At 46.4% G+C, this 26,226-nt stretch overlaps 1 pseudogene; it reads right to left on the reverse strand.

Annotated features, from left to right (window-relative positions):
- Window positions 1–717: 717 nt before the first annotated feature.
- Window positions 718–26,226, reverse strand: LOC109734750 (disease resistance protein RPM1-like; annotated as a pseudogene).

Genomic DNA, 26,226 nt, shown 5'->3' on the forward strand with positions numbered 1-26,226 from the left:
GAAATATAAGAGCGTTTAGATCAATAAAGTAGTGATCTAAATGCTCTTATATTTCTTTACAGAGGGAGTACATGTAATTTGCGTTCCTTTTTCCTAGTGTATCACACAACATATCAGACGAACCAAGATGATACTACTACTAGTTTAGCCCCGCTAAATTGGCAGACCTAAACACCTGCGAAATTCACAAACAGAAGTGCTATTGAAAATCCCCACAAAAAAAGTGCTGCTGAAAAAAATATGAAAAACAAGATAGAGATCTTATTGATCTGAAATTTGGGGATCAAAAGACAGTGTACCCATGTATGAATGTTAACTCTTGGCGAATCAGATCATGGGGTGATACATTGACATAGATCAAAAGGTATCAAGATATTAAATGAAATGTTTGACATGATTAATCATAGAAGATGTTCGATACAAACAATGCATATGGTTACATGAAATTACTACTACAGCATGTAACTTAAACAACAGACAAATGGTACAAAGCACGGTCAACAAAAAACACATGCGGTACAGAGGCCACTGGAAGGCAATGTACACCAACCACAACCAATCTTTGAGGAATAGATTTGTTACAGCATATAAGTACTGACCAAATGCTGCTGGCGATGTCGATAATCGCAAACTTATTGGAATGGTTAAAAGTATGACGCACTTGCACTGGATGCAGCATACAAGAATGCCACTGCAGAAAGAACCGACTTGCCGTGTCTAGACACGAACCTCTGAAACATGTTGTATCTTCTGATGCATTCCTTCAGTGTCCCATTGAGTTCTGAAATCCTTGTGCAAGTTCAGCAGCCAGAGCTTCTTCAGGGAGCGAAGGGATTCAATGCCTTGAGGAACTTTATCAAGCTTGGATAGCGACACAATGTACAAACCATCAATGCAGGGAAGAGCGCCATCAATGATTTTTAGCTCACTGACATCATGCATGTGCTTTAAGACAAGCGTCTTCAGGTTGGGAAAGGATCCCGCAGAAAGAACCAAAGTATTTCCGACAAGCATGCCGATGCGGTTAAGACTCAGATATGCCAGGTTCGGCATGTGCGGTGCGAGCATCCCCAGTGGATCTTCCACAAGGTCACACCAGCTTAGAGCTACATACTTGAGGTATTTCCCATGGCTGAGAAAGATCGGGCAATTTAGTGTCCCCATGGCCCATTGTCCTCTGATAATCCTTGGCTGGAAAGCCTGGAAGCAGAGTGTCTCCTTCTCATCTCTTGCAGAAAGAAGCAAGCTCGAAAGAAGTGGCAGAGTTGACAGAGTCGCAAACAGATTTGCACATTCAGCAGCACTAATGGTATCAATCCACACACTTCTTAGTTGCATCAGTTTCTTCAGCTGCTCTGCCAGGTCAATGCTGGACACCACAGTCTCGAGAGTTTGCAGTTCTTCCAAGTTGGACAGCTCTTTAGGTGCTTGCACTCCCATAAAGTACCGGAACTCTATCTGATTCTCATCAACATATTTATCGGCTAAAAGATGACGCAGCTTCTTGATCTTAACAATCCCTTGTGGTAGCTTCTCAATTTTGGTTTGTTTGATGTCCAGAGTGTGGAGGTTAGAAAGATTCTCAATAGAATTGGGGAGTGATTTGACCTTGGTGCGTCGTAAGCCGATGTAACGTAGATTGAACAAATGCCCTATGGATGCTGGCACTTCAGTGACTTCAGAGTCTTGAAGCTCGAGAACTGTAAGATAGATAGACTCAAGACAAAATTGATGACAACATGCCAGGGGCGGACACAGTTCCTCCAAGTGACAGTACTGTTCGAAGATGTGGAAGTTGAATTTTCACTGCTCTGTCGTCTTTCCATCCACATAATGACAGACGACGAACATCCTTATCCTGCTGTACCAATATCATTGTGGCGTAATCATAATCTGAAGCAAATCTCTCTTCTTTAGCAACAGAAATAGCTAGTTCACGCACAATATCATGCATCTTACTGTTGGATAATCAGCAACTTACTTTACCGAGGGGCAAAGACCAATACATATACATGTGTGGTAAAGTGCAGGAAACCCCTTATACAATGGGGATAAACTGAAAAGAGACTATACCATGGTTTTAAATAGCCCGCTATAGCTCCGCTATAGCACGCTATAGCATTTGAAAAAGGTCATGCGCTAAGGGTCATTTGTCCAAACACATGAGAAAACATTTTAAATAGCGTGCTATAGCATTTAGAAGAGGTCCGCCGCTAAGAGGCTTAGCGCGCTATTTAAAACTTTGGACTATAGACATCTAACACCCCCCTCAAACTCATGGTGGATCAACAACACTGAGTTTGGAGAGGAAAAATGCATGCTGCGCTCGAGTCTGTGCCTTCGTGAAGAAGTCAGCCAACAGTAACTCAGAGGGCACATAGTGAAGAGCGAGAGTCTGATCCTGCACAGCAGCACGCACGAAGTGGGCATCCACACCGATGTGCTTAGTGAGCTCATGCTTCACCGGGTCACGCGCAATACTGATAGCACCAGTACTGTCTGACAGTAAGGGAGTCGAGGTAGCAGCAGACACACCAAAATCCTCAAGTAACCACCGTAACCAGATCACCTCAGCCGTCAGCATAGCCATGGCTCGCAACTCAGCCTCTGTACTCGAGCGAGAAACTGCAGTCTGTTTCTTTGTTTTCCAAGCAATAAGAGAGCCACCAAGAAAGACACAATAAGCAGACAGCGAGCGTCGATCAGAGGGATCACTAGCCCAGGTAGCATCAGAGTAAGCCTGGAGCTCAAGAGAACTGGAGCGGGGAAAGAAAAGGCGCTGAGAGATCGTGCCACGAAGATATCGTAGAACACGGAGGAGGTGACTATAGTGGACAGAGGTGGGGGCTGAAACAAACTGACTCAGGATGTGAACAGGATAGGAGATGTCAGGACGCGTAACAGCAAGATAGACAAGGCTACCAACGAGGTGACGATAGCGAGTGGGATTAGGAAGAGGGTCACCATCAGAGGCACGAAGCTGAACGTTGAGCTCCATAGGAGTCACAACGGTGCGGTCATCACTGAGAGCAGCTCGAGCGAGAAGATCCTGAATATATTTCTCTTGAGAGATGTAGAAGCCATCAGAGGTCGAGGAGATCTCAATCCCAAGAAAATAGCGAAGAGAACCAAGATCACTCATGAGGAACTGGTCATGAAGGCGGGCCTTAACAAAGGCAATGTAGTCAGAGTCGTCACCAGTGATGATCATGTCATCAACATAAAGAAGGAGAAGAGTCCGACCACGAGGAGACGTGTGAACAAACAACGCGGGATCATGATCACTGGGCAAGAAACCAGCGGCAGTCACCACAGAGGCGAAGCGCTCAAACCAGGCGCGAGGGGCCTATTTAAGACCATAGAGGGAGCGGCGAAGTCGACAGACCATATCGTCAGGAGCATAGTACCCCGGTGGTGGCTGCATGTAAACCTCCTCACGCAACTCGCCATTGAGAAAGGCGTTCTGGACATCAAGTTGAGAGATAGACCACTGACGAACAGAAGCCACGGCAAGGAGAGTGCGGACAGTGGTCATATGAGCCACAGGAGCGAATGTCTCATCATAATCGCGTCCCTGCTCCTGCTGGAAACCACGGGCCACAAGACGAGCTTTGTAGCGCTCAAGAGAACCATCGGAGCGTGTCTTAATCTTGTAGATCCACTTGCAGGTGATGGGGCGAACACCGGAAGGAAGGGAAACCAGCTCCCATGTACCAGAGCGCTCAAGGGCAGCAAGCTCTTCTGCCGTCGCAAGCTGCCATTCAGTTTGAGTCATGGCAGTCTGATAGGAAGTGGGCTCATCAATAACAGAGAGACCATACCAATCAGGAGAGTAGCGATCAGGCAGGGGCGAGGCCGAGCCCGGAGGTTGTGAACCGGGGGAGGCGTGAGGAGAGGTGCACCAGAGGTGGAAGGCGCGTCAGGGGAGACATCCTCAGGACGAGGGCGACGAGTATAGTGGAGAGGGAACGGTGAGAGAGGGCGACGGACTGGACATGATGGTGGAGAGGTGGAGGAGGAGGATGGAGAAGATGGGATCGGTGGTGAAGGAGAAGAAATGAGAGGTGCCGAAGAAAGAGATGACACAGGAGGCACATAGCAGGGTGTATCGGGAAGGAGAAGGAAAGAGAGATCGTCCACAGAGAAACACGAGGAAGAAGGACGTGGGTAGTAGGAACGAGACTCGTCAAAAGTCACATCACGCGAGATGCGCAAGCGACGACCCACAGGATCCCAACATCGATAGCCCTTGTGCTCATCACTGTAACCAAGGAAAACACACTCAACCGACTGAGCAGTCAGTTTGCTCGGGGGGCAAGAAGAACATAGCACACACATCCAAACATACGGAGAGCGGAGTAGTCAGGAGAGCGACCAGTGAGACACTCCAGAGGAATACCACCCTGCAAAGCAGTCGATAGTTGAATGTTGATGAGATAGGTGGATGCAGTAACAGCCTCAGCCCAAAAGTGGGGTGGAACGGAGAAGCAGCAATCATCAGCGCACGAGCCGTCTCAAGCAAATGACGATGCTTACGTTCGGCAACGCCATTCTGAGCATGAGCACCAAGACATGAGAACTGGGCAAGAGTACCCTGTTCCGCGAGAAAACCACGCAACAGCTGAGAGATATACTCTCCAGCAGAGTCAGCACGAAAAGTACGAATGGGCGTGGAAAACTGGGTACGAACCATGGCAGCAAATCGTTTGTATATAGAGAGAACCTCGCTACGAGATTTCATGAAGTAGAGCCAAGTGTAGCGAGAGAAATCATCAATAAACAAAACATAGTAGCGATGACCACCTTTCGAATCAAAGGGAGCAGGACCCGAGACATCAGAATGAACTAAGTCAAAAGGACGCTGAGATACAGACTCACTAGTAGGATAAGGTAACTGAATCTGTTTGCCAAGTCTGCAACCATTACAATGTAAGGAGACATCTCTAGATACAGACCCTAAGAGGCCCCGATGAACTAACGAAGACAAGCGAGAGCCACAGATGTGACCAAGACGATGATTCCACTGCTGGAATGACGCAGACGAAGAGGCAGCAAGAGCATGGGAGTTGGCAGAAGTGGTGGCAGCGGAAGGAACACAAAGCCAGTCAACCTCCCAAAGGCCCTCTGACTCACGGCGCCGGGGCCCAGCACCAACCAAAGCCTTGGTGCGACGATCCTGAATGGAGCAAGAGTCGGTATCAAGAATGACACGACAACCAGAATCAGTGAGTTGGGCAGCAGAAAAAAAATTCATGGTAAGGCGAGGAACATGGGAAACACTAGGAACAAAAAAGGATGGAGTGGAAAGAAGACCACGACTAGCAACAGGAAGAGGTGTGCCATCGGCGGTAAGAACATTAACAGGTGAATCAAGAGGTCGGAGAGAAGACAGCACAGAAGAATCAGAAGACATATGAAAGGAGGCTCCAGAATCCAGAACCCACGAGGATGTACCTGACTGTGTAGAGGCCTGCGGTGATGTAGAAGGGGATGCAGTCATAGCAGCAGCTGAACCAGTCGACGAGGAGCCAGAGGAGGCAAGTAGACGCTTGAGGCGTACAATGTCCTGGTCAGTGAGTGACTGAGTCGAGGAAGACGCAGGAGGGCCACTAGAAGGGGAGCGTCTCTGGTCTCGCTTCTTCTGGCGACAATCAGACTCTGGGTGACCTGACCGGGAGCAGTAACCACAGAAAGTGTCACGGCGCGATGTACTCTTCTCAGCATAGAGGACGGCTCACCCCCCTGAAGGAGTGGGCAAGAGTGGTGGAGCAGTGAGGCGAGCAGATGACACAGGAGCCCGGGTGGCCAACACTGAAGGAACCACAAGTAACCCAGCAGAGCGAAGACGGGTCTCCTCAGCACGAAGCTTAGCAAGTACCTCCGAAATAGGAACACAACCACGAGCAAGTAAGTGAGCTCGTCGGGGCTCAAACTCGGAGCGGAGACGAGATAAGAACTCATGAACCCGCTGAAACTCCAAGTCAGACCGCGTAGTCTGACAGCAACGGCAAGTGCCACAAACAACTGTCCTTAGTGAGGCAAGCTGACGCCAGATGGCAGAGCACTGTGAATAGAACTCATCAACAGACGAGTCACCCTGCTGAAGAGCATGCTCCTGACGCACCACAGAGAGGTATAGAGCATCGCCAGAGGGCTGATAGCGCTGACAAAGATAGGACCACATTGCTGCAACAGTGCCGAGGCCCATAAACTCCGAAGCAAACTGAGGAAGGACACTCCAGTGAGAACAGCAGCAGCCCGAGCATCATCATTGCACCACTGAGTGTAAGCAGACAGATCATCCCGGTAGACAGAAAGAGCATCAGAATATGCTGATACCTGCTGATCATAGGCATCAACTGCAGTGTCATCAAGAGCCTTGGCTGCATCCCGATCAGCCTGAGAAGCATCAGCAGCAAGCACCGGCGGTACCGGCGGAACAGGAGCCACTGGAGCAATAGGGCAGGGCGGACACGGAACCTCGCCAGAGAGAACGCCCCACAGCAGAAGGCCCCGCATATGGATACGCATGAAACCCACAAACTCAGCATAGTTGGTGCCATCGAAGATCACCGAGCACCGAGGAACGGCGACATAGCCCGAAGAAGACATGATGAAGTCTTCCTTCTGCTTCTCTGCTTCTCTTTTTTTTTGGTCAACGGACGAAAAAGACTGGATCTGGATCGGGCGAGATCGAGGCAAAGGAGCACTCGCTCGCTCCTACGGCCAGGCCAATCGGGCGCCGCCCGCTCGCACCTGCGGCCAGGCCAACCGAGGGCCGCTCGCTCGGGGCGAAGCGGACGAGAGGAGCCCAGCATGCGCCTGCGGGAACTCCCCAGTAGCAAACCGCGGCGACGACGGGTCCTGGACAGGCGGCTGCTGGACGGGAAAGGGGCAGCGACGGCGGGGCTTGGGGAGGCGGCAGCCGGACGGGAAAAGGGGCGGCGACGGCGCGGCAACTGGGCCGGGTTGACGGCGGCGACGGGGCAGAACAGCTACTACCGGGGCAGCAGCAGGAAGAAGGCTCGGACGAGCCGGAGACAGCTCCTGCCTGACGGAGAAGGCAACGAAGGAGCGATTCCGGGCCGGGGACTAGAGGAGAGATGGCCGGAGACAGTCCACGGCAGCCGGAGATGGGCAGGCTAGAGACAAGGCGCACAGAGTTGCAGCGTGCGGGTGGAGGAAGAGGCTAGCCTGGCATTTGATACCATGTTGGATAATCAACAACTTACTTTACCGAGGGCCAAAGGCCAATACATATACATGTGTGGTAAAGTCCAGGAAACCCCTTATATAATGGGGATAAACCAAAAAGAGACTATACACATCTAACACTTACAAGTGTTAACCCTGCCAAGCTCATCATACTCCACGACTTGAAGCATATTGCAGTGGATCAATTCCATGAGATTTCCCTCAGCCACCATCTCCGCTGTGTTATTTGCTTTACTCGGCACAAAGCCTCCAGCAACCCAGAGTCGCACAAGGCTTTCACGTGACATGTGGTGGCCTTCAGGAAAGAGACAGCAGTACAACAAGCAGAGTCTGAGGTCGTATGGAAGATCATGCTAGCTCAAATCTGAAATTGCTCGAACATGATCACTGTTTGACAACTCGCTTCGAAGCTGATTGTACATTTGAGTCCAAATGTCTAACCGTTGACTTGAAGACAACATGCCTCCGATGGTAACAATCACTAGAGGTAGCCCATGGCACCTGTCCACTATAGCAGTAGCAACCATTTCAAGATCCTTGGGGCACATGTGATCCTTCTGGTTCTTAAAAGCCCTTCTGCAGAAGAGTTCAATGCATCAGGCTTACTCAATGGCTGGAGCTCCAGATGACGGGTGGGAGAAGAAATTCCATCGACATGGTCCTTCCGTGTCGTAATGATGATCCGACTTCCTGGGATATCCTGGTGAGCACCATGTATTTGGCAGTATACATCTTGCTCCCAAACATCATCCAGTACAATCAAATATTTTCTGTTTCCAAGTCTCTGCTGTATTTCCTTCTTCAAGTCATACACGTCCATTTTGTCAATACCTGCTGACAATGGTTGTTCGGTAAATCCGATCTTCCATAGTAGCTTCCTCAACAGGGCGTCAACAGTGTAAACTTGTGACACAACGATCCATGCATGTGCAGGGAAGTTGATCTTTTCACGTTCGTAAACATTTGAAACAAGGGTAGATTTTCGATACTGTTATCACGTTGTTCTCTGTCTCTGGCTCTTCAGAGTACAGCCATCTAGTTAGCCAAATCCTGTTGTTTTCAATCCCTACTAGATCTCCATCTTTGACAAATTTCGGGAAGCTGTCTTGGGACCGCTGCCTTTCCATCTCAGTAAGTGGGTTAGCGACAAGCTGGAAGGGCTGCATCCACTGCTCTTTCATCTTTATAACTAGTTGAATCTCCTTCTCTACCTCAACTACCTCATCTGTAATTTCAGTGAAAACTATGGCATAATGTGTTCCTTTGATGAAGAATTTCCTCAGGAACCCTTCTTTCTGAAGTTGACGAAGGTGGTATGAGTATTTATCCATTACATCGTCAACATGATAGGCCACCTTGCGGACATCCCCAATCCAACTCTTGACAACGTCGTCCGTGAGGTATACCCTGCCTATCTGCCTTATAACATTGCTCATCATGGTGAGTACCTTCTTTATTTGCTCAATCTTTACCGGCAGTTCCTTCAGATTAGCAAGTTTTTCAGAAAGCTTAGCTATGGTGCCTTTGGTGGCTTCTTCTAGTAAAATGTCACCAATCTTCGTCACAGCAAGATGTACCACCAGGGATATTTGTCCTGGAAAACAAATACACAAAGCATGTTAAGTGGATGTGGTAGAAGATCAAATATCTTCAAGCTTAGCCCATCTAGTCATATATGAACATGACTATTCTACATGGCCACCTTTTATCTATATATCACAATGTGTCAATCTATTTATTGAAGAGACTTATAATTATTTGCTGTTGTTTAAGTTTTGACACTGAACTCCTAAAGTTGTTTACATTACCCTAGTTGAAAGGTGATTCTGCCCTAACTAGCACGGTGGCCCTCACAAATGCGAGGAAATCAACGGCTCACATCTATTATATCATGTGAAAAGAGGAGGTAAGAGGTACCATGTTAAAACTGCTCTCGTTTACCCCCATTCATTGCATAATACATAACATTTTAAAAGATGATATATTTACGAAGGTCTATCTTTGACCTTTATTTTGCATAAATATAAACACCCAGACACATAAAAGATCTTATTCTATAAGGACCCCTAGAGCATCTCCAATAAATGATGTAGATGTAAAAATGACATATTTTACATCACCGGGGAGCAAAAATGGTGCTCCAACGGATGATGTAGATGCAAAAAAATTACTCGAAGGATAGGGCACGATGTAAAATAGGCCGCTCGAGCAAAAGTTGAGCAGTCACGCGCGCAGCCCCAGCTGCCGCACGCCCATTCCCGCCTGCCGCCGCCAGACCCCATGGACACCTCCTCCGACCCTGCGGCCGCCAACGCCGCTCCAGTGCACCTCGCCATGTCCGCCTTTGTGTCTGTCGCCGGTCCCGCCGCCGCCATGCCTTCCCTAAATCAGCGTGGCGGATTTGTAGCCCCACCTCCCGTGGCCGTCGCCGGAATGGAACTGCCAGCGAGAAAGAAGGCTCATGCGGGCAAACCACATGATGGCGGCTTGAAGCGGCCACCGCGCGACCCTGCTGCGGCTTCGTCCCAGGTGAAGAAGGCGATGGCGGTCGCGGCTCCTGCAGATGTGCGGCTGCCCTATTTTACATCACCAATTGGAGCACTAGTGCCTATTTTACAACATCTGTTGGAGTTGGAGGTTTTTGATGATGTAAAAATGCACATTTAGGTGATGTAAATTTTACTCGAACCACAATTCGATGCCCTATTTTACATCATCTATTGCAGATGCTCTTACGATCGTATTCTATGCATAAAAAACGTGCATTCTATACATCAAAGGCAATGCTAAAAACACCTAACCGAACCCCTACCCCGGCCTGAACCGAACCACAAAAGCCTAAAAAGTACCCCACTCCACCCACCTTCCTCTCCCGACGTGCATCCACCCCCATGATATCAGTCTTCTTCCATACCATGACCGACACTTCCTCCCATGTGGGGGTGACTCGCCCCACCGTGCGAGCCAACCCGGCCAGCCAACCCACCAAATCCTACCACCCCACCCCACCCGCGCTACGCCGTCGTCACCTTCCGTGTCGTGCACCTTCGCTACCGCCAGGAGCAGCCCCTGCCACCGGTAGGGAGCCCACGCTTCCCAGCCTCCTCCCTTGCACTGTGTTGCCCCGCCCATTCCTGGAGGTTGTGCCCCACCGTGACAATGGTCCTCGAGCACCGGCTCCCCTCCGCGTGAGCACCGGGGGTAAAATATGATGATATGTCGGCTATGATTTTTATGATTTTTGAATGTTGCCGGTAGTACTAATTGTCTACATAAGATGGTAAAAAGGTTATTTTCATGGGCAATGATCTTTTATAGGGTTCTACTCGTGTGTCTATCCATTGCATTGTACTAGCATTGATATTCTGGTGATAGCATCAAACATAATATTAATTGTCTAGTTAAACTAATAATTAGTATGAACACTTAAAATGTTTTTGGTGTGAGATCTGTCTAAGTGTAACTATTGTGACATGTCAGCTGCGATTGTTATGCAAATCCTTCATATCAAAGAGGCCCTAGCGTTTCCTTAAAGTAAGACAAACTATCATTGTTGCCTCACTTAATTGATCATAGTGCTGTTCACATTGATCATAATTCTGGACTCGACAAGTCCTAGCTGGTGCTTCTCTGCACCACCAGGCATTGACACAATACATAGTATGTATATCATGTCGTTGGCATTTGGGTCAGTGATCACGATACACATCTGTAAATGTACTACACATATGGTTTATATTATGCACATTGCGTTTAATGACCTATGTTTTGTAAACAGTCAAACTCTTTATTGAGAATGTATAGTTTTCTTGGAGAAGTAATGCCATATTGGAATGGAAATGTAGAGTGATTACCTGACATAGTCCGATCCAACAAGAAACTTGATAGCCCTGGGAATAAGAAATCCTGATAGCAACAAAAAAAGTTTATTCTCGATTTTTTTTATATGGTCGAATTACTGTGCATAGTTTAACAGGTGGTCAATATTGGGAAGAAAAATAGGTTACGTTACCATGTAATTTTATAGGAGTGACGAGGAGGAAAAATGTGGAGAAGTTTGCTTTCTAAAAGTTTTATTGGTAACTAGCAAAGTGACCTGTGCACATATATGAGCAACATATTAATCGTGTATTATAACTTTTTTTTCTCAAGTTTATAAGAAGTAATAGTGCATGCATGGTAAAACCACTGAGTTGTCATCTTTTGTAGATCACTTCGGGGACATAAGGAAAAAAGTATCTTTGTTTTGGTAATTATGATAAATACCAATAGTAGTTTTCTTCCATAGATAATTTAAACCCATACTAAGAATCCTATAATTTTGGGCATGTTAATTTTTGCGTGTCAAGCACAAATAAAGTACTATAATTATATAGATTCCACATTAACCAGCTTATATGCATTCTTTGTTCAGCAAAGCTACAACTGAGCTTAAAATGATGATACAAAGTTTAGACATGTATCTGGACAATGTACAAGGGTCAAACAACTTTTATAACTCACTGCAAAAACGAAAACAAAGCTTTTTTAACTGATCATGTATCTCAAAAACCAATATATCTATCTATCGGCTATTTCCTTCCTCATTTTCTGTTAACCTATATTTTCTACCAGTACTTTGTTTTGGAGGGATGACTTTTTATTTTCGCTTGAATAAAATAATAATTTGAACTTCAAAACCAGAAACACACATGATTTGTTTTTTGTGTAAACAAGATGGAATAAGTATTTAACTGCTTACACTTATTTTTAAAAATGATTGAGGTCGCTTGCCGTTAGGAGTGTTCAAAGTCAATTTGAATGCAAACCGTGGAAACGAGTGAATACCGAAGAAGTTCACTTTTTTCCGTTAGGCCCAACCATGCTGGTAAACCATAACAAAACAAGTACCGATCCATGGTTTGAGTTTGTCTTTTTCCTTTGGACCCTGATAAGAGATACATGTGTGGGCTGAAAGAGGTTGGGCCACAAGCCCTTCTAGCCATCCATTGTGACACGTCAGCCTTTTTTTCACACATGCATTCAAACAGGAAAGTAAACTGATGATGTCACCGGAAATCTTTTGGGTTTTCAAACTTTAAAATGTTTTATCTCTTAAATGACAAACCCGATTGAAAAACCGTTTTGACCACTAAATTCGCCGCGACAAGAACTTCAAAACTAGATCCCATGTCGATATGTTTCGACGATATTTTTTGGCGGTCAAAAGTTGTCATGTCTATTGCACATAAATTGTCATGGTGTTTACACTGAAGTTGTCATGATATATTTCAACTATTTTTTCTTCTACGTTTAAAGTAATTTTTGACATGTTATAAAAAAAAGGAATTAAGAAATTAAACTTGACATGGTGAATTACTAAAATTTGCCATGATCCATGAAATAATTTTGACATGGTTCATAATTAAAAATAAATCCGTTGTCAATTACTTTAAAAATGCATGGTCAATTACTCAAATATGCTATGAAGCAGAAACTAAAATTGCCATGGTGAATTACTTAAATTTGCCATGATACATGCACAAAAAATTTCCATGGTTCATACAAAAAATAATTTCCATGGTCAAAAATACTAGAATTGCCATGGTCAAAATACTAAAATTGCCATGATCTATAAACTAAAATTGCCACCATGAATTATTAAAATTGCCATGATCCATGAATTAAGTTTGCCGTTGTTAGTTTTTAAAAATTACCATGGTCAATTAATAAAATTTGCCGTGAAAAGTAGTTGAAATACAATGCTAGTTTAAATATAGAAGAAAAAAAGATAAAATATATCATGGCAACGTTAGTGTAAACACTATGGAAACTTCAGTGTAATATCATGGCAACTTTTGGGCAAAAAAAAGTCATCGAAACATATCAATATGGGATGTAGTTTCGAGACGGATTTAATGATGAAAACGGATTTTTAATCGGAATTTTTATTAAGAGATAAAAAATTAAGTCCGAAAAAACTAAAAAGATTATGCTGATGTCATTTGTTTGATGTGGCAAAATAGATGATAATGGAGACGTTTGGACCATGTTGATTTGTTTCACACATGTGACACTTATCATTTAGGTTTCCTTTTTAGAAATACAGATTAAACCCACGGTTTGAGTTGAAATCGCAAATGAACACCCTAAGCATATATGCTATATACATCTGCCCCTGGCCAATTCGACTTCTATGTGATGCAATACAATATATACAAACTTATCATGGCAGTACCACCACCACAAAGAGCAGCAGTGACAATACCAGATAGTAGCAGTGCACAAGGAGTATCTTTATTCGTCTCTCTTGGTAAAAACAAAAGAACCTTTTGATTGTAAACTCACCTTGGTGCTCGTCTCTCTTAGTCCTTTGGGTGGTCTGATTCGCCACAATTGGTCGGATGATGTTTTAGAAACAGCCATCGATGGCACCTCATCTGCCAGATCAGAGACAGAGCTTATCTGCAATAAAAATAAAAAGAAGGCACACAATTACATACTTCTATATTTCCCGTGTCGTGTTCGTCTAGGATGTATATACCAACTTATCAAATGGAACTTCTGGTACCAACAAATCATATGCAATTGTGAGTAGAATTAACGATGATTTATTGTTCTGAAAAGAAGCAAAAGCTTTGCTTTTTTATTGACCGGTTAAGGAGTTTAAATGTACAAGAGCCCCAGCGGGTCTGGCCAGAAGGAAACAAACACTATGTACAAAACACCAGTGACACAGAATGCCTAATCTCCAGGCACCAGGCTACGCAAATACTTGGTTACTGCATTAACGATGATGTCTTATGTAGTACTAGTATACATCTTACCGGTTGCTGTATTTCATTGTCCTTTTGTTTAGTGCTTGTAATATAGACCATTTCATCAATATATTTATAGCCTCAGTTTGTGGTTGTTGAATTATGATGTGTTGTGCTTATTTTATAACTAACTGTGAAAATTTGGAAACAAAGTAGGCAAAATCGGGTCAAACAAAAACTATAAAACATGAAACCGGGTGGGACAAACGTGATGATTAGAATCCACCACAATGCAAAACGCAACAATAAAATAGTGTCCTCTCTTACTTATGTTGGTTATATTGCCTACTAATATCAAAGATAAGCAATTTTAGTTGCATTATGGTATTTATGTTTTGGTAGAAGATTGCAATAGCAGCTATACCTAATTACTCCATCTTTATGTGACGTTCATAGTCTAAGGTCAAATTGACTATCAATTTCACCAACGAAACATAATTAGGTGCCTGAAAATTATACCATAGAATACTTATGCGGAAAAAGTTTGCGATGGTATACTTGTTATGACACGTGGCTAGTGTTTTATTTGTCAAATTAATAGTCAAAGTAGATCATGAAATACGAGGATGCCATGTAGAAGGAATGGAGGGAGTAATATATATTGTTATCAGGATCGCAAAATGCAACCGATGAAGACCCTTTTCTCTTATTTTGGTTTAATGGATATGATAAATAATGGAACACTTAAGTATTACTTGTCTAGAAATCAGTAGTTAAGATCAAAAGGTAAGTTTTGGAAGAACTCACCTCAGAGCTTGACTTAAGTGCACCTTTATGCGGATCATCTACCTGCAGAACAAGAAACCATATTTCACCTTATCCACATACTGCGAAATAAAAGTGAAACAAAGACAGTTTTTCTACTTTCAAGTGGATGCTAAATATCAACCCGAAAATAACTATTTTCAGGTCAGCTGAAAAACACCAGGGTACACAATCGCTTAAATATAAGGTTGATGGAGGATGTCTTGTTCGTCAAATAACATTACCTGCGGCACTGAAGATCTAGTACCGGCAGGTCCAATAGGACCATCCGTAGTTTCAGGGAGCCGAGCGATTATATGATGTGTAACCGGTCTTTTCAATGGGTTGGACTCTATGCACTCTATTCCTATCTCAGCACATACTCGTATTTGTTCCAATTGTATGTCCTTCTGTGATTGCTCCAATCTGATGCTCCAACTTTCAAGTATCTACGAATTGCAAATTCAAAGAAATATTATTATATATTGTAATATGCTTTAATATGCTATGCCAAAACACCATGTTGAAGTGTGCCGGTTAGCTCAACTAAGGAAAAGTACTTTGACAACCAATTGAAATATTTGAGATAATTTTAAACGAGACGTGATGGTCCATACTGCACTGCCCACGCAACTTGGTCATTACATATAAGGCCTTTCACATTCGTTAATAAGACATGCAGGATTTGATTTTGTAACCAGTTTTGTTAAAACATCATATGTATGAAGACACACGCAACATCTATTGAAGACCAGTAATGGAGCTTTAAGATCAACAAAGCTACCACAGTCATCTGCTATCGATGGGAACATCGCCTCAGACTAAAAGAATTAGACGTAGTACCGAGACACAAGTAGTCAAACATATGGTTTGATCCTTCGTAGGTGAGGGATAAAACCACCATCCTAACCATCCAACCGATAGCTGGTTTTCTTTTTAGAAATAGTTACTTACAAGATGGACTAAGTATACCGAGGCATTTTTACTTCAATTTTCACTTGATTTTTAAGTAGTACTCGCAAGGTTTTTTCTAGAGACTACACTCAGTTTATTCATTTGTAGTTCACTGCAACGTTGTTGGAGTTGTTTCTATATCTGTCCATATGGACCTTTTGTTATTTGATATGCTAGGCAGGATATCAAAAAACATCCTACAAAAAAACTTGAGTTTCATCGTGGACTTCTTGTTGCTAAAATTGACCACGTTATACTGATGTTAAAATTGCAATTTCCATTCCTAAATATGATGTAATGTGGCAATAATTTACATATTATTCACCTTTTAAAAATGTTTTGTTGTGTAGTTTACTATAAAGAGAGTGATTCCATCAATACAACGTCTATGAAAAAATTAGTATTGAAACTAATCATAATAACTTAAAACTAAATTAAAATCAAGCCTTTATCTTAGAAATGCGTCATAGCTATTCTTACATCCTCAACAGCTTCATACCCCCTCTTTCCGGTCAGTATCTCCATAATTATGACACCAAGACTGTACAAGTCAAACTGGTATGTGATTTCATGGCTACCGAATTCTGGTGGCAAATATCCCCTTCATGAAATTAATATTGATCCAATTAGTTAATGAGAAAAGTGTGGATACAATAAATCATAGCATAAAAAGAATGAGATTTCAAGAGGCTTAGCTAGCTTACAGTGTTCCAGCTATGTTTGTTGTAAAAGCGCGACTTTGCTTTTCATCAAAACACCTTGATAAACCAAAATCCGCAATTTTGGGAAACATACTATCATCCAACAAAATGTTTGGAGGTTTAAGATCCAAGTGAAGAATTTGATTTTGATGGAGGTAGTGTAGTCCCTTGCAAATCCCATTGATTATTTGGTAGCGCTTTCTCCAGTCAAGTCCAGTAGATGCATCTATGAAAGAGGGAAGAGAAAAGGCAGTCTAGTAACCTTACATCTTTGAATGGCAGGTAGTATACCACATGGTACGTCTTATACTGTTAAATTAAAAAGTAAATATGCAAACTGAACTTTATGTGCCACATGATCTTACCAGCGATATACTTATCGAGAGTTCCCTTATCCAGGTACTCAAAGCAGAGCAACCTTTGCCGTACATCCGCAATAACCCTTGTGAATCAGCACAATATCCAATAAATCGTATCACATTTTTGTGATTCACCTTTATCAGACATTCAACTCTCGTTGGAATTCTTTCTCACACATATGTGTATTAGATAGCCTCTTCACAGCAACGATTGCCCCATTCTCAAGCATTCCCTATATTCTCGGAAAGCCTTGTATCAATTAAAATCTCAAAATCAACTGTTGTTAAAACTGTGATTGTTGAGGGTTGCCGTACCTTATAGACCACTGCATATCCACCTCTGCCAATTTCCCGCTCATCAGAAAATCCATTACTGATATCTTCCAGGAGTGATAATGGCAAGGCCTTCGGTTCTACCTTTTCATCACGTAGCATGCACTCCAGGTCGCTTTGTGTAGGAGTTGTATGGCGATGCATTTGCAATTATATGCCTTGATACCCTGGAAATGCAAGTAAGAACAACCTTATTAAACTATTGCTAGTAAAAGGGCAGCCTGGTGCATTTAGCTCCAGCTTGCGCAAGGTCCGGAGAAGGGTCCGACCACTTTGGGGTCTATTGTACGCAGTCTTTCCCTACATTTCTGCAAGATCCTGTTAACCTGTGAGCTTATGGTCACAAGACAACATAAAAGCATTTGGGTCTATTGTACACAGCCTTATTAAACTATTGCTAGTGCGCATATGAAATGTATAATGAACATAAAAGCGTTCTAACTTCTAAGTGGCCAGAAAATAGTTGAAAGGTATCTCCACCGCCACTGCCACCGGAGCCGGATTAGCCCTTTGCGTCAGGGAAGCGGATTAGGAGCTCTCGGGTGCTACGTCCCCCTATATTCAAAAATAATTTAATAATTAAAAAAAGTCAAAAAACCTGGATGTATTTTTGAACCAAATATGACTAGGTATTGTACTCATGTAAAAAGTTTGGCCAAGGAATAATTCTCGTTGACTTCAGGGCAAAAATAAATAAATTTATGATGACAATATAGCATGAATAGACTTGTATCTAGCATTTTTTGGGAAATTTTTGTCTCTGGATACAATAAAAGTCATTTCCTATTTAATCTTTTCATAAGAGTGCAATACTTGGTCATGTTTGATTCCATAAAAAGTTCCGGGATTTTTTGACTTTTTTTGAATTACTAAATATTTTTTGAATATAGGGGTGGGGGGGGGGGGGGGGGGGCAGCACCCGAGAGCTCGTATGCATTTTCGTTTGCGGAAGCGGATTAGGAGCTCTCGGGTGCTACGCCCCCCTATATTCAAAAATAATTTAATAATTCAAAAATAACTTAATAATTCAAAAAAAGTCAAAAAAACCTGGATATATTTTTGAACCAAATATGACTAGGTATTGTACTCATATAAAAAATTTGGCCAAGGAATAATTCTCGTTGACTTCAGGGCAAAAATAAATAAATTTGTGACGACAATATAGCATGAATAGACTTGTATCTAGCATTTTTGGGGAAATCTTTGTCTCTGGATACAATAAAAGTCATTTCCTATTTAATCTTTTTATATGAGTGCAATACTTGATCATGTTTGATTCCATAAAATTTGCCGGGATTTTTTGACTTTTTTGAATTACAAAATATTTTTTGAATATTAGGGGGGGGGGGGCGTAGCACCCGAGAGCTCCTATGCATTTTCGTTTGAGGCGTCTCCTACCGCCTTTGACCTTTGTTTTTCTCTTTAGAGCTTGTTGAGCTGTGCCCTCAATAGAATCCTCTTATACTTGGTGTGTGTTCGTGTGTTCTATGACTGCCTGTGTGTGTGAGCGCGTTGTGACCTTGGTTTGGACCTTGTGAATTTGATGGTTTGCTTTATCTATAAAGCGGGGCGAAAGCTTTTATCGGTAAAATAGTTGAAAAGGTTAAAAATTTGAATAAAAACAACGGACAACCAAGCGCCTGTTTTCCTCTTGTGTGAGTAGAAGCGAAATAACAACTTGGTTTGAAACAGAAATCTTTTAACAGGGGAAGGAGTTCGGCAAGACCACCAAGAATAAGAAACTGTTTTTTCCTTTTCACGGGGGCCATTTTGAAAGACTTCTATCCTATTTAGGCCCTGTTTGGAGGACCTCCGCTCCACAACTCCACTCCCGGAGCTGCTGTTTTCCTCTGTTCGGAGGCCTGAAGTTACTGTTAAAAATAGCGGAGCTGCAGTTTCCTGGCTCCGCAGCTCCGGGGATTTTGCGGAGCTGGCGGATTTCCGAACAGGGTCTTACTTCGATCACCTCTTGGGACGCATTCCAATCTTCTTCCAGCGATAGGCTGGATTTTCTCTTTTTTTCTCGTTAACAGGATTGCACAACCATCTTGTCTTGGCTTGGGCCAAAAGTTGGAACTTGTTCGTTCATAAGAACAGCACTCCTCTAACGAATAAGAAAGAACCTTTTCTATCGAGTTCACCACCTGATAACTCTACAGTTACACTTATTTGTTTTGTGCTGAATCCCACAAAATCAACCTCAAAGAACTCTTAAAACGAATAGACTCCCTCAAACAAAAATATTGTGCAGAGCCATGATGCACCCGCACCTACGTTCAAAGCCACACATCTGCTGGGCCCCTTCTCGGGATTTATGCATGACATTCATAGTAAAATATGGTGGGAAATCAAGAGACATTTAGAAGGCCTGAAGGCACTGATAAAACCTACTGCATGCTTTTGCCATCGGGATCCCTTAGAGGCAGCTCCTCTCCCGACGCCGGAGGGAGCTCCGCCGCCGCAGCCGCAGCCGCAGCCGCAGCTCGATCTTCCTCCTCCGGCCATCTCCTCCATAACAGAGAGCACATCCGAAACCCTCTCATCATCCTCTCTCCATCCTATCCAGACCCCTGTGTTGCCCCCCCCCCTCCCCACTCAGGCGACTCGGGTGGTGCCGTAACCCTAGCCACCGGGGGCATTACCTCACTTCTCTCCGTCCGTCGTCGCCGGGGGACGCCGCCGAACTAAGCCCGGGGGGCGATGGCTGTGGCGGGGGTATGCCTCTCTTCTGCGGCATGTGGATGGTGCGGGGCCCTCGGCATGAGGAGGCGCGGCCGTTCGTGTTGGGGAACGTAGCAGAAATTTAAAATTTTCTACGTATCACCAAGATCAATCTATGGAGTCATCTAGCAACGAGAGAGAGGGGAGTGCATCTACATACCCTTGTAGATCGCGCGCGGAAGCGTTCAAGAGAACGGGGTTGATGGAGTCGTACTCGTCGTGATCCAAATCACCGATGATCCTAGCGCCGAACGGACGGCACCTCCGCGTTCAACACACGTACGGAGCGGGGACGTCTCCTCCTTCTTGATCCAGCAAGGGGGAGGAGAAGTTGATGGAGATCCAGCAGCACGACGGTGTGGTGGTGGAAGTAGCGGGATCCCGGCAGGGCTTCGCCAAGCGCAAGCGGGGAGGAAGAGGTGTCACGGGAGGGAGGGAGGCGCCAGGGCTTGGGGTGCTGCTCCCATGCGCCTCCCCACTATATATAGGGGTGGAGGGGGCTGGTTTCTTGCCCTCCAAGTCCATTGGGGCGTTGGCAAAGGTGGGGGAAAGAAATCCCATCATTTCCCTTCCCCACCGATTGTTATCCCCCTTTTTTAGGGATCTTGATCTTATCCCTTCGGGATATGATCTTATTCCCTTTAAGGTGGGATCTTGGTGCGCCTTGACCTGGGGTGTGGGGCCTTGCCCCCACTACCCACGTTCATGTGGGTCCCCCCATGCAGGTGGGCCCCACTTCGGAACCTTCTAGAACCTTCCCGGTACAATACCGAAAAATCCCGAACATTTTCCGGTGGCCAAAATAGGACTTCCCATATATAAATCTTTACCTCCGGAACTCCTCGTGACGTCCGGGATCTCATCCGGGACTCCGAACAACTTTCGGTTAACCGCATACTAATATCTCTACAACTCTAGCGTCACCGAACCTTAAGTGTGTAGACCCTACGGGTTCGGAAGACATGCAGACATGACCGAGACGACTCTCCGGTCAATAACCAACAGCGGGATCTGGATACCCATGTTGGCTCCCACATGTTCCACGATGATCTCATCAGATGAACCACGATGTCGAGGATTCAATCAATCCCGTATACAATTCCCTTTGTCAATCGGTACGTTACTTGCCCGAGATTCGATCGTCGGTATCCCAATACCTTGTTCAATCTCGTTACCGGCAAGTCACTTTACTCGTACCGTAATGCATGATCTCGTGGCTAACTCCTTAGTCACATTGAGCTCATTATGATGATGCATTACCGAGTGGGCCCAGAGATACGTCTCCGTCATACGGAGTGACAAATCCCAGTCTCGATTCGTGCCAACCCAACAGACACTTTCGGAGATACCTGTAGTGCACCTTTATAGCCACCCAGTTACGTTGTGACGTTTGGTACACCCAAAGCATTCTACGGTATCCGGGAGTTGCACAATCTCATGGTCTAAGGAAATGATACTTGACATTAGAAAAGCTCTAGCAAACGAACTACACGATCTTGTGCTATGCTTAGGATTGGGTCTTGTCCATCACATCATTCTCCTAATGATGTGATCCCGTTATCAATGACATCCAATGTCCATGGTCAGTAAACCATAACCATCTATTGATCAACGAGCTAGTCAACTAGAGGCTTACTAGGGACATGTTGTGGTCTATGTATTCACACATGTATTACGGTTTCCAGTTAATACAATTATAGCATGAACAACAGACAATTATCATGAACAAGAAAATACAATAATAACCATTTTATTTTTGCCTCTAGGGCATATTTCCAACAGTTCGGGTCTTGGCGGGCGGCGGCCGATCATGCGGCAGCGGGCCATCTGACCTCGGATCGGCAGCCGCGGCATGGAGGGCCTAGTGGACGGGTTGGCTGCATGGGTGGTCTGGCCTCCGATCAGATCTGATCTGGCCGGCGTGGCCTGCTCCCTGTGTGGCGGCGGAGATCGGTGGCGGTCCCATGCACATAATGCTAGATGGAGGTTCGTCTAGCAGATCTGGGTGAAAACCTTGCCCCCGGCTAGTTGCCAAGGCTCGCGATGGTGGCGCTCTTTTGTGTCGTCCCCTTCTTGATCATGTCGCCGTGGAGAAGCTGCAGACTTCTATCCGCTACCTCCTAGGGAAATCCTAGATCAGTCGATCGGATGAGGACAACGCTCTTTTGTCGTTCCCCTGTAAGGGCGCCATTTTTGGAGGTGTGCATTGGTGCGAGGGACCAGACGGCTTCAGCGGTGGAGTGTTGTTTCATGTGACGCACCGACGACGTGGAGTCTCGACAGCATGGCACTGCAGTGTCTCGGCAACGGATGCGTGATGATGGACGTGCATAGGGAGGTGGCGTTGTCTGGCATTTTGGTGGCGTCGACGGCAGCCTGGTAAGGTCGATGCGTCGATACCTTCTCTGAAGATGGATAAGTGGAATACGGTGTCGGCGGCATCTCCAGCGTGCGGTGGACCGGTGTGTGCCCTAGACCCGGTGAATGGGGCTTGGTTGAGGCCTCCGGTTTTAGATGTTGGGCTTTGGTGTGACGTCTGGGCAGGCGGCCTCGACAATACGCACTACTTCATCAAGTTGACAGGAATGGCAACAGATGTTGTCAAGATGGTGGCTTCAGACTTATTGATGTATTTTTTCGTAAAGTCTTGGTGAATAATTAATAAAATGTTTGTATGCATTAACCTGATGCAGAGGCCGGAGTCATCCTCAACAACAAAAACAACAACAAAGCCTTTAGTCGCAAACAAGTTGGGGGTAGGCTATAGGTGAAACCCATCAGATCTCGCAACTAACTTATGATTCTGACACATGGATAGCAAGCTTCCACGCACCCCTGTCCATAGCTAGTTCTACCGGAGTCATCCTCATTAAAAAATGCCATTGGTACTAGGAATAAAATAGCTAACTCTGCTTCCTGTGTGCATGTACTGTTCGGTTGAGTCATGGTTCTAAGAGCATCTATAGCCGTACTTGGCAAATCCGGCCCCTAAACGCCCGCCGGCGCGTCCACAGACAACGCTCGTCGGCCCCTCATATGTTGCGCCCCACATCCACATACGTCAAATGCCGATCATCAAATCCATGCAATCCATGCACGTTGATGATACGATACAAATTGTCTGAATTCAACAGTTCAAAACAAAACAAAGCAAATCATAGTTCAACAAACCGGACATGCCAAAATGAAATCAATGTCCGAGCGTGATGGATGGCTTTGGATCACTGGCCAGGCGCCTGCTCCGAGCGAAATGCGTCGTGCTCCAAATGGAATGCGTCCTACTCCGCCTACATCCGGGCTACCTGCTTCGCCTGCATCCGGGTTGCCGCATCCGCCTGCATCCGGGCCGCTGCCGCATCCGCCCTCACTGCCTCATACTCCCTACGGTCGTTGATCTCCTTCTTGTCTGCAAGTAACTTCTTCACATGCTCATCCAAGAGGTTTCGTCCCAACTTCAAATGCGGTGGTGCCCTCCAATCCATACTCCATTTCGGCCGGATCTTCATTGTCATTGATCATGTTCGACAAGAACGCCTCCTACATGATAATGGTTTGCAAGCATTCATCATGTGCGAAATAAACTAGTGGTCTATGCAAAAATTTGATCGGACATGAGCAAAGAAAATGTATCGTCTCTTGTTCGGTCATTCCGTCGAACATGTCGAGGGCAGCCCGGGCGCCACCGATGCCCGTGCTCATCCGCGCCCGAACGAGCTGCGGCGAGGCACATACGTCGACCATCGGCATTTGCGTGAGCGGAAAGCTCTCCGAAATGGCCCAGCCGACCGTCGAATGCTCCTCTGCCCCAACAGGGTCGGACGGCGTAATCCGCGTCGGCGCTCGGATGGAAAGGGTGCGGGGTTCCGGGCACGGCGGAGGAGACAACTGCTCCACCATGTCTGAACCTCCCTTGGCCACCGCCGCCTCCCTCTCTCGCTGTCGGCGTCGCCGCAACTTCCGGGCGACGTTCTCCGCCTTGCAAGACGGAGCCAACGAAGGGACGCCGACCGACGAGGTGGGCTGCGTCTCCCTCGCGGCGGTCGGGGATAGGCTGGACGACATCTCCGGCGGTGGATCGGGGCCGGTGGTGAGGATGGGGAGCAAGGGTGGAGGACGGCGAGGGTTCGGACGTGGAAAAAGTTGAAGGGCAGCGGGAGCAGGAGGGAGGGTTTGGTGAATTTGATGCAATTTATGGTGGGGTCGGACTGTTGAGTACTGAATGAGGCAACCTAAGGACAAGAATAGTTTTTTTAATTCCGGAATTAGACCTCCAGAATCTTGGTCGGATGAAGCAGACCAAAGAACTAAGATCTATAGTCGGACCCCCTACTCTCTTCCTAAATGCCCGAAACATCAACCTGGTGGGAAAAAAAACCTATACGACCAGGTCGTATGTGCCTACACTGGAGACCCACTTCTGCATCTGACACCTGTCATACCGAATCTCAAAGCAAGAACCATCGTTTCCAACTTGCAGCCCACTCCGATTCCCACGTTCAGAAAAACATCCCCATCTCGTCGGCGATGGCGCGGCTCCAGTTCAACAAACATACACAGCAGTCAGCAACCTCTCTGCCCACAGCTAGCTCCTCCACACCAACGGGGACAAACAGGGCGGTGCCCGAGCTGGGTCGTCGACGAACATGGCCACTGCTTTCGACGAGGATGGAATACCACGGGAAAGGGAGTTACCACCGGCGTCAAGGAACATATCCGTAGTTGGATGGGACGCGAGCTGGGCATCGACGAGCGTCTCCATTACACGGCGAGGATGGCTTCGAGGAGCGCACCGGCGGCGAGCAAGCTTGACTTCGACCAGCGTCGCCGTTACTGGAGAGGATGGCCTCAAGGAGCGCATCGGTGGCGAGAGCCGTTGCCGGCGACGATGGCGTCGAGAACGCATCGGCGGCGAGCGTCGCCGTGCAGGCCGGCGTATCACGCTGGTGGCTGCACAGTTTGGGGCTACATAAATTAAGATTTGGCAAAGGAAAACGATGAGAAGAAGGGCTGCCGCTTTGAGATTCGAATTTGCCGCAGGTAGAAGTGGGTCTCCAGAATGGGTGCGTACGACCCAGGTCGTATATGATTTTCTTCCAACCTTGCGTGCCCGGTCAAAAAACAGTAACTTAACCGGACCCCTCAATTCATCTGTATACGTATCGGCATACCTTAAACCCGTCTCAAATCTGCGGCAGTATGAGAGGGTCCGGTCACGCCCGAGCACCCTCTGCACGTCACAGCTGGCACACCCGGTCCCACATGCAGCCACCCAATCCTTCCACTCATCTCTCTCTCGCCGCCGGCATGGGCGTGCTGACCGTGTGCGCAGCCAGAGCCGCAGGCCTCGCGGGCGCGCAGGCATGAGTAGCCGGAGCCGCTTGCCTCGCGGGCGCGTGGGCGTGAGCAAGCCGGAGCCGCAGCCTCGCCGGCGTGCAGCCGCATGCCGTGCTGGCCGTGTCCGCAGCCGCCGCCGCGTGCCTCGCGGGCGTGAGCAGCGGGAGCCGCGGGCCTCACCGGCGTGCAGCCGCAGGCCGTGCTGGCCATGCACGCAGCCAGAGCCGCGTGCCTCACGGGCACGCGGGCGTGGGCAGCCGGAGGCGCGGGCCTCACCGGCGTGCAGCCGCAGGCCGTGCTGGCCGTGCGTGCAGCGGGCCGGCCGCGGGTGCCGCCGCGCTGTGGCCGTCGTGCTCGCACTGGCCGCCGCGCTCGCGTGCTCATGCAGTGGTGAGTGCTAGCTAGCTGCTGCGAGCCGCCGGTGCCGCTGCTCATGCATGCGTGCTTGCTCTCACCAGGCAGCGGGTGCTGCCGTTGCATGCGTGCTCCGGCCGGCCGGCGACGGCACATCCAACATGCTTGATGATAAAATGTCTACGAATACGAGAGGTTGAAAGTACGGGTCGTAATTATTTTGCAGCAAAAATTAGAGGATGGTGAGGACGCGTCCGGACGCTGACCGGCGCGTCCGCAGGCTTTTGGGGCTCCAAATTAAATGATCCTTGTTGTAGATGCTCTAAGCGGCGGATACTCGTTGAACCGAAAGGTCCAATATTTCTTCGGTGCAAAAGGATAAAACAACCGGGCATGAATCTCCATCTAGGCAAATCCAAGAAAAATGATGAGCAGAGTGAGTAGAATGGTCGTCTAACCACGATCTGGCCAGCAGATCCAGAAAACATCCGGTAAGAACGAATAGCTAAACTCCCAACCGGTAGAATCAGAGTACTTGACAAAACTGAAATCGGTTGCGAACTAGTTCATCCGAGAAGAGCCATAAGATGTTTATAGATCTGCTAGAAATTATGGCAGAATTTGCAAACCTGGTCGAGTGGTTGACGGCACTGAAGCTTAACCCTGGTTATTGAGGACCTGGATGCCAATGGTAGGAGGCATGCCCTGGGAGGT

Source organism: Aegilops tauschii, chromosome 4 (assembly GCF_002575655.3).
Source record: "Aegilops tauschii subsp. strangulata cultivar AL8/78 chromosome 4, Aet v6.0, whole genome shotgun sequence".
In the NCBI taxonomy this organism is placed as follows: Eukaryota; Viridiplantae; Streptophyta; class Magnoliopsida; order Poales; family Poaceae; genus Aegilops; species Aegilops tauschii.